The 8,102-nt window shown below is 44.1% G+C and overlaps 1 long non-coding RNA gene across 1 annotated transcript; it reads right to left on the bottom strand.

Moving 5' to 3' along the window:
* Positions 1 to 2,082: 2,082 nt before the first annotated feature.
* On the bottom strand, positions 2,083 to 7,571 carry LOC138846654 (uncharacterized). The gene is made up of 3 exons (XR_016235858.1): positions 5,685 to 7,571; positions 2,677 to 3,652; positions 2,083 to 2,646 (listed from the first exon to the last, which is right to left on the bottom strand). It is a non-coding gene; the product is annotated as an uncharacterized LOC138846654 (long non-coding RNA).
* Positions 7,572 to 8,102: the final 531 nt, after the last annotated feature.

Below are 8,102 nucleotides of genomic sequence, written 5' to 3' on the forward strand. Positions count from 1 at the left end.
AATTCCTCCTCGCACATGTGTCCATCTTTGTATGCTGTTTGCTTTAGATTGCAAGGACCTTTAGGCCAGACACCGAATTTAACCTAGTGTTTAATATGGGAATATATTTATTCAGTCTTAAAACTTCACTCTTGAATAAGCTGCCTTGGAGCTAAGGAGATCAGGCATCCCACTTTTTGAGGGATTATTTTATTTTTTAGTGCATTTGATGGGTGGCCTGTGAAATCCTAAGAGTCTGGCTTTTTCTCCCTTTACTTTTTTTTTTCATATTGCAAATATGCTTACCCTGATGCAGCGGGATTGTCATTGCTGCATTCAGGCTGGGACACTATAGTCCATACATTTTATATGGCACAACTCTGCCCAGATTCTCTACATTTACAAGTTCTGGTATTAGTGAATGAATGAGTATTAAGCATTACTTTGAACCCGGTCTCTAGCTAGACATTCTAAAATATAATATTTCAACCAGTTAATTGTCAAACAACCTGGAGGCTGCATATTATAATCTCCATTTTACAGATGAGGGAACAGGCTCAGAGAAGTGAACCAATTTACCTAAGGATATCCCAGTGGACAAGGCAAGGAGGTGAAAGGTAAATTTGCAACTGCTGGAGAATAGGATGTTGGGAAGAGAAATAAGTGGAAGATGTCTAGCAAAGTAGATCCGGAAAAATAAGCAAAGACTGCAATAGAAAGTACTCTTTTACCCTGCAAAAATAGTGGACCTTTGTCTGGGAGACCAGTATTTCTCAAATTTAAGATTCATTGATATCATCTGATATAACTATTAAAATGCAAATTATTGTGGAGGACATTATGGTACAACTATTAAGCCACTGCTTGGGACACTGGTGTCTGCCATCAGAGTGCTTGGGTTGAAGTCTCTGCTTTGCCTTTGATTTCAGCTTCCTGCTAATGCACACACTGGAAAGGAAGCAGCTAATGGCTCAGTTAGATCCCTGCTACCCACACAGAAGACCCAGATAGAATTCCAGCTCCTAGCTCCAGCCTGGCCTAGAGCCATTTGTTGTGTTTATTTAGAGTGAAACACTGTTAGAGTCGACTGCCCGAAAAACGTCACCAAGAGACATCTCTTATGCAAACAGCAAGGGGAAGCTTTATTGATTATCCAGCATGCTGGGGCTGTCTGATCATACATGAACAGAGCAGCCCCGAATAACCAAAGGTTAGGGTTTATAAAGGCAAAAACCGCAAAACCGGGAAGGGGAAGAGAATACACGGTTGTTAAGTGGTTGCTAAAGTCTTACAATCAGCAATTATGATCTTAAGACATAGACAAATTATATCTATTATTATTAGCCCAGGTAACCCAGGTGCAACCTTTTTACTTTTAAGCTTGAGCAATCATGCTAGGGGGTTTTTGTGCATTGCCAAGGGTGATGTAGTGCACTGCTATTGTCCGACTATTTGAGATCATAGTTTCAGACCAGAGTCTCACGGTGGGGGGGGGGGGGGCGGGTGCTTTCCCAGAATGCAGTCTCAAGTGCTCCAAAATGGAGTCCCTACTGTCAAGGTGCTACTTCACTCTGTCTTATTTTCACGGCTGCACCAGGAAGGTTTAAACCTGTAAGCTTAAGCTTAACTTTTCACACCCGCACATATACAATTTTAACTCTTCATTCCCCACTCCTTGTTGTGAGGATCTCTAATCTTAGAGATTATTTGTGTCTTTTAATGTGACATATTGTTGTCTTATGATTATGAGTTTAACATTTTTAACTTGTTCCCTCACGAAGGTGATGAGTCTATTTAACACACAAGGTCCTATGGTTACAATTAGGAGTAAAACAATTAAGGGTCCTGTTAGGGCTGACAGTAGAGTAGTAAGCCATGGGGACCAGCCAAACCATGACTCAAACCATCCCTGTTGAGTTTCCCTCTCCCGTTGCCATTTTTCCAGTCGTTTTCTGAGTTTGGCCATGGAGTTTTTAACCACCTGGGTTCAGTCAGCATAAAAACAACATTTTTCCTTTAGGGCCGCGCATAACACCCCCCCCTATGAAAATGAGATCCAATCCCCGCCTGTTCTGTAATACTGAAATGCAGATACTGGGCTATATCTGGGAGATTGTGGAAGATTTGTCAGGCAGAAGGGGTGGGGATCTCCACCTGGCAGGTTATCAGGTAGAAGGGGGCAGGGCAGGATGCAAAGGCCGGGCTGTCCCTGAAACATTGTCAGGATGATTGAGATGCAGATGCATATGCTGGACACATTAGGCCTTTATGTCACACACACATAAGCTCATAACTGACTTTCTGCCTAATATTTTTTTTTCTCAAGAGGTAATACCCAAAATTCTTCTTTGGGATTATGGATGGAGTTCCGTCTTCTGTAACTTCTTCAAAGCTGGCATGTGGGTGTCGAGGGGGATTTGGGTATTTCCTCTTGCTACCTGTCTTATGGTGTGCAACAGTGGCCTTGGAAAGACTGTACTGCTCGGTCCAGAGGGCTGCTCAGGTAGTCCAGTGGAATGGGCTGGAAGTCTTGCCTGATGACCATTTGGAGTTAGCAGCTTTTAGTCTGTTAGAGACAAAACAAATAAGGGCATTAAAAACACACGGTGTAAAGAGAAGCATCTATAGTCTCAGTACAGGAGTGGAGGGGACCACTTTCCCCTGGAACTGGCAGGGAGGGCTTTTTAAGTTTAATACTATTGGATAGACTTTTAAGGCCTGGCAGGGTGTGTGAGGCCCAGACCTATCCATGGGGTGCTGTTAAGAAAATTGTAAGAGATGCAAATCTCCTTTAAGGGAGGCACCCTGTTGACTCGCATTACATGGCTGGACTAGGAGAGTTAAATAGGAGGCTGATAGAAATAGGCAACTTACATTTTACTGACCCTAAGCCATCCCCAGTAGCAGTGGCTGGAGCTGGAAGCTGGGCAGAGGCTGGGCAGAGCCAAAGGCTTTTTAGCTCGGGGCCACAGGGTCTGTAGTTCTGAACCAGGAGTCCTTCGACACCCAGGGCAGTTCCGTGTCCAGTGGCCGTGCTCTTGGCAAGGCTGACAGAAGGCATTTGCTGTCACGACAGCTGCTTGCCCAATGCCCTGGCTCCTCATATTAGCAACAGGTGCCATTTGGGGTGCACTGGCCTTGCTGGGTTTCCTTGATGGCAATCACCGTGTAAAGCAGCCATTGATTGGTCTGTTGCCTATCCTCTGCTGCTAGCTTGCTCCTCATTTTTCTGGTCTCTAATAAAGTAGACAAGGAGGCAGCCTCTATGATGTCAGTCAAAGGGGTGCTCAACCCATCCCTGATTTTTGGAGATTTTTTTAAATATCAGGGTGAGCTAGAAAAACTATGGTCATGGGCAAATTCTGACACTTAGTATTTTCCTGCGAGTTAAGACTGTGCCCATGAGGAGAACTATGACCCTTTAGGTAAGATTAACTGTGGTGACCTGCTTGCATACTTTGAGGTGGTCAGTGTAACTTTTTACACCAAAAAATTGATCTAGTTGTTACATTATTTTATAGTTCAACCTTTTTTGTTGTTGTTGTTGTTGTTTGGGGCCCTATACTGTGGCCAGGCATTATTACAGAAAAGGTCAGTCATCCCTTACATAAGGTCTGGGGATCAAACCGTACATCACAGTGGAGAGTCCTGCAGAACAGTAGTAACTTCCCTTCTGGAAGAGAAAAGAGGAGAAGTGAGGCAGTGAGTCGGGTCTCTAGCCTGACTTTCTGGGCTTTTAGATTTAACTGGCAGTTTAACCAGTGTTTACTGTGTAGCCTGACTTAGAGGAGAAATTGTGGCAGAAGTCTCTGCCATTCTTTGGCTTCCAGGTATTTACCGTATAGCCTGTGGACACTAGAGCTTTCTTGGGTTTTTGGAACCCAGTTTTCTAGCATCTGCCGCATAACCATAACTTAACAGAGACAGTAGAGTACACAATGGATTAACATGAATTTTATGTCTCTTGTTGTCGAATAAACCAGAAATAAAAAAAAACCTTGTATATAAGAGTTTTATTTAACAGAGTCAAAAAGAGCTTACAGGACCTAACTCTAGAAATGGCAGAGTAATCAATTAAAATAGACGTTACAGTTTTTGCAGAAACAGATTTCAAGATTTATGATTTAGACCATTTTTAGATATTTACTAACATTAGTACACCTTTTTTTTTTAACCCCATTGTTATAACAGAAGATCAGACTTTAACTTTAGGTCAGTGTAATTTTGGCATTAGCACTTAACTCTGTAAACAATATTTTAAAATGATAAACATTTTAAAACTTTTTATGACTTGTTTATACCTTTTGAAACTTTATACCCGTAGTTACTTTTACATAGCCTTGAATTGTCATGTATGGACAACCTATGAGAATATATGTTAACAAACTTAAACAGTTTTTGTTTCATTGAATTTGAGATGTTAAAAGTATATAATATATTTTCCCAAGTTTTACTTAGCACTGATGCCTAGATGACTTAAGACACTGAGTTATTAATGAATACCACACCATTATCTGAAATAAAAGTTAAAATTACATTTTCATGTTTTTAAGTAACACGAGGATAACACCTCCTGGACAGCAAACATTAGTGCATGTTTACAACTTTGAAAAGATCTGCCTCATTAAGAGAAACAAGTTTAAAGCATATCAAAGACATGTAAAACTGAGCAAGCAAGCCACTGAGCAAACCGAAGGGCGTTTGTATTACCTCAGTTTTCTGAACCAATCTGCATTGGCTTACTTTAGTTAACAACATAAAGGCTTGTATACACAGAATTTACTCTTATTTTTATAAGACCACTTTAGCTGGAAAGCAAAAACATAAATACAGCATAGGTTTGACACCATTTATAACATTTTAATATATTTTATATAATTTTAATTGACTCAAGCAGCTGTTACTTTAACAAATTTAGAGTCTCATCCTTTGAGAGTTCCAGGGATCCGACTGGAAGCCCAAAGTTGGAAGACTCGGTTTAGAATTTAAGCTGTCAGAGAGTCAAACCATTTAGCCAAAATTAGTACATTTCTGATCAGTTGGGTAATCACTCAGACATTAAAAACAGATAAACAATGTAAACAACTTCACATTGTAGTTTTTCCAATCAAGACTCTAATGGCAATAGAAAAACGCGAAACCTTCAAGACAGGTGAACGCTCTCAGATGAGTCAGGGACAGCAGCACAGAAAAGAGCTGATTATCAGCATATGAACCCATTGTTTAGGTTTTTATTAGCTGCAAAGAGAAAAACCCATCAGGTTGGAAAGGGTTAATGACTTAAGGTTCTGGCTCCCTTAGGTAAGGCCAGTAGTAGTATTGAATTGGAAATTCCTCCAGGAGAGGAGGGAAAAAGCAGCCTCGGGGTGGGGGCTCTGCCTAGAGATATTTGGCTATGCCTGCCTGGGTGCGGCAGGCCACATGGACTAGCATAGAGTGCAGAGAAAGGCTGTGGTCCCCCATTTACAGGGAAGACTGCACACACCGGGGCCTGGCAGGACTAATCGTGGGGTTGGGTAGGTGCGCCGTTTTACTAAGAGTGTTGGGAACCTCCTATAATTTAACCAAAGCCAGATCAATTAGGACTACTGTAGACACTCAGTCAATTACAACAGATAGTTAACTTTAGCTCTTTTCCAGATTTAGTCCTCAGGCAATCAAAGCTTAGCAACAGTAATAGTTCACAAAAAACTTTTAAGACGCACCAGAGCTACCATAAGCTGCAAAGACGGAAAACTTTTTACCCGGTTGGAAAGGGTTAACAGGTAACAGGTAACAGCTTTTCCCCAGGTGGAGAGACCTGTGGAATTTCCCTCTCCCTTTCTCCTCGCCAGTGGTATAGGAATGGAGATGAGGAGAGCAAAAGAGTGGGGGAGGGAGCCCCCGGGAGGAGGAGGAAGGCAGAAAGCAATGAAGCTCCTCATGTCTGGGGGCTGAGTGGGGTTTGAAATCTCCTATCACTCAAGGTTACCCACTACCTAGTTGTCTGAGTTTACCTGGAGGGCCAATATTAGCCTCGACCGAAGCTAAGCCCTGCTCGCGTAGCAGTAGGCAGCGTGACCAGGCGTCCCTCCGAGAGAGAGACCTGGTCCTCGGGTCGCAGTCCGGCCGCCGGGAAGCCAAAGCGAGCTCAGGGGGTCTCCAGGCTCTCAGCCAACTGCCCTTCCTAATTTCCCTCCCATTCCTTACAATCCCTCTGGAGTTTCGGCCGTAGCTAAGCCGTGGCCGGGGGGACTCCGCGTTCTCGGAGAGCTGTGGGGTGCCGGACACTCAACGGTCACTTCCACAGATCCGGTCCCGCTTGAGGGAAGGAATACTGACCTCCGATGTTTTCTCAAAATCCCGGTCTGGGTGCCCATGACGGCCAGGCAAGAGAACGGCCTCTTTCACTTGGCGAATGAGTGGTAAATGGAGAGCCCTCCAGGGGGCCAATCCACTCCGAGAGCTGGCCATTCAGAGGCACAGAAAGACTGTCACTTTACCTTCTTGACTGACAAAGAGAGGTTATGTGCCCGGTCGCTTACCTACTACCAATGATTCAAAGTTAGAGACAAAGGTGTAGACACAGTCTGGCCCATGTTAGCAGACAACACAATGTACACGAACAGACAAACAGTGTAGAGAATCAGCACACAACAACCACACAAAGTGTCCGTAGAGGAACTGAGATAAACTACTGGTCACGACGATGCTGGCAATACAAACACAGACTCTGGAACCGCCTCAGAGCCCTGTGCCCATGCCGGTAATACAAATGCAAGCTCCGGAACCACTTCAGAACCTACAAATGCAGACTCCAGAACCACTTCAGAGTCACGCGACCATGCTGGCAATACAAATGCAGATTCCAAATCTACCAAACGGGAGCCATCACAGCACCCCATACAATGCTAAATGACAAGAGAACACAATCAACAAACAACAAGACAACCAACAAAGCACCTTACAACTACAAAAGACTAATAATAAGAAGGCCTTACCGGCCACCCCGTCTGTGCTGGGAATGCAGACTCCACGCCTGCCCCGTCGGAAGTATCTGGGCGTCCCCAGCCTTCCTTTGTCCTCCTGAGGCGTCCCTCAGGGCCGTAGCCTGTGGCCCCCAGGCACGTCTGCCGGCCACAGCCAGGAAGGGCTCACGCCCTGTCCCAGCAGCTACTACACCAGCACAGTTCCCAAAACCCTAGAGCGCTCACAAACTACCAAAATCCAGAATGAAGAGACACAAACCACAAATAAGCCGGCCGACAACACAAATAGGCGCCTGCACTTACCCCGAGAGATATCCGTTGGAGACGTCCACAGGCAGCAGTCAGATCTCGCTGGGGCCTCCAATTGTTAGAGTCGACTGCCCGAAAAACGTCACCAAGAGACATCTCTTATGCAAACAGCAAGGGGAAGCTTTATTGATTATCCAGCATGCTGGGGCTGTCTGATCATACATGAACAGAGCAGCCCCGAATAACCAAAGGTTAGGGTTTATAAAGGCAAAAACCGCAAAACCGGGAAGGGGAAGAGAATACACGGTTGTTAAGTGGTTGCTAAAGTCTTACAATCAGCAATTATGATCTTAAGACATAGACAAATTATATCTATTATTATTAGCCCAGGTAACCCAGGTGCAACCTTTTTACTTTTAAGCTTGAGCAATCATGCTAGGGGGTTTTTGTGCATTGCCAAGGGTGATGTAGTGCACTGCTATTGTCCGACTATTTGAGATCATAGTTTCAGACCAGAGTCTCACGGTGGGGGGGGGGGGGGCGGGTGCTTTCCCAGAATGCAGTCTCAAGTGCTCCAAAATGGAGTCCCTACTGTCAAGGTGCTACTTCACTCTGTCTTATTTTCACGGCTGCACCAGGAAGGTTTAAACCTGTAAGCTTAAGCTTAACTTTTCACACCCGCACATATACAATTTTAACTCTTCAACACCAGGCAGAAAACATCTCTCTCTCTCTCTCTCTCTCTCTCTCTCTTTCTCTATCTCGCTCCCCCTTCCTTTCAAATAAGTAAATAGATAAATAAAGCTTAAGCAAAATGCAAATCACTGCCTCACTGCCTCATCACCACTCTGATTCAGTAAGTGTGAATCGAGGGCTACAATCTGTGTTTAAATAAGCAGCCCAAGT

The sequence above is a fragment of the Oryctolagus cuniculus genome, chromosome 6 (assembly GCF_051225735.1).
Source record: "Oryctolagus cuniculus isolate XC-2025 breed Fujian yellow rabbit chromosome 6, ASM5122573v1, whole genome shotgun sequence".
Taxonomy (NCBI): Eukaryota; Metazoa; Chordata; class Mammalia; order Lagomorpha; family Leporidae; genus Oryctolagus; species Oryctolagus cuniculus.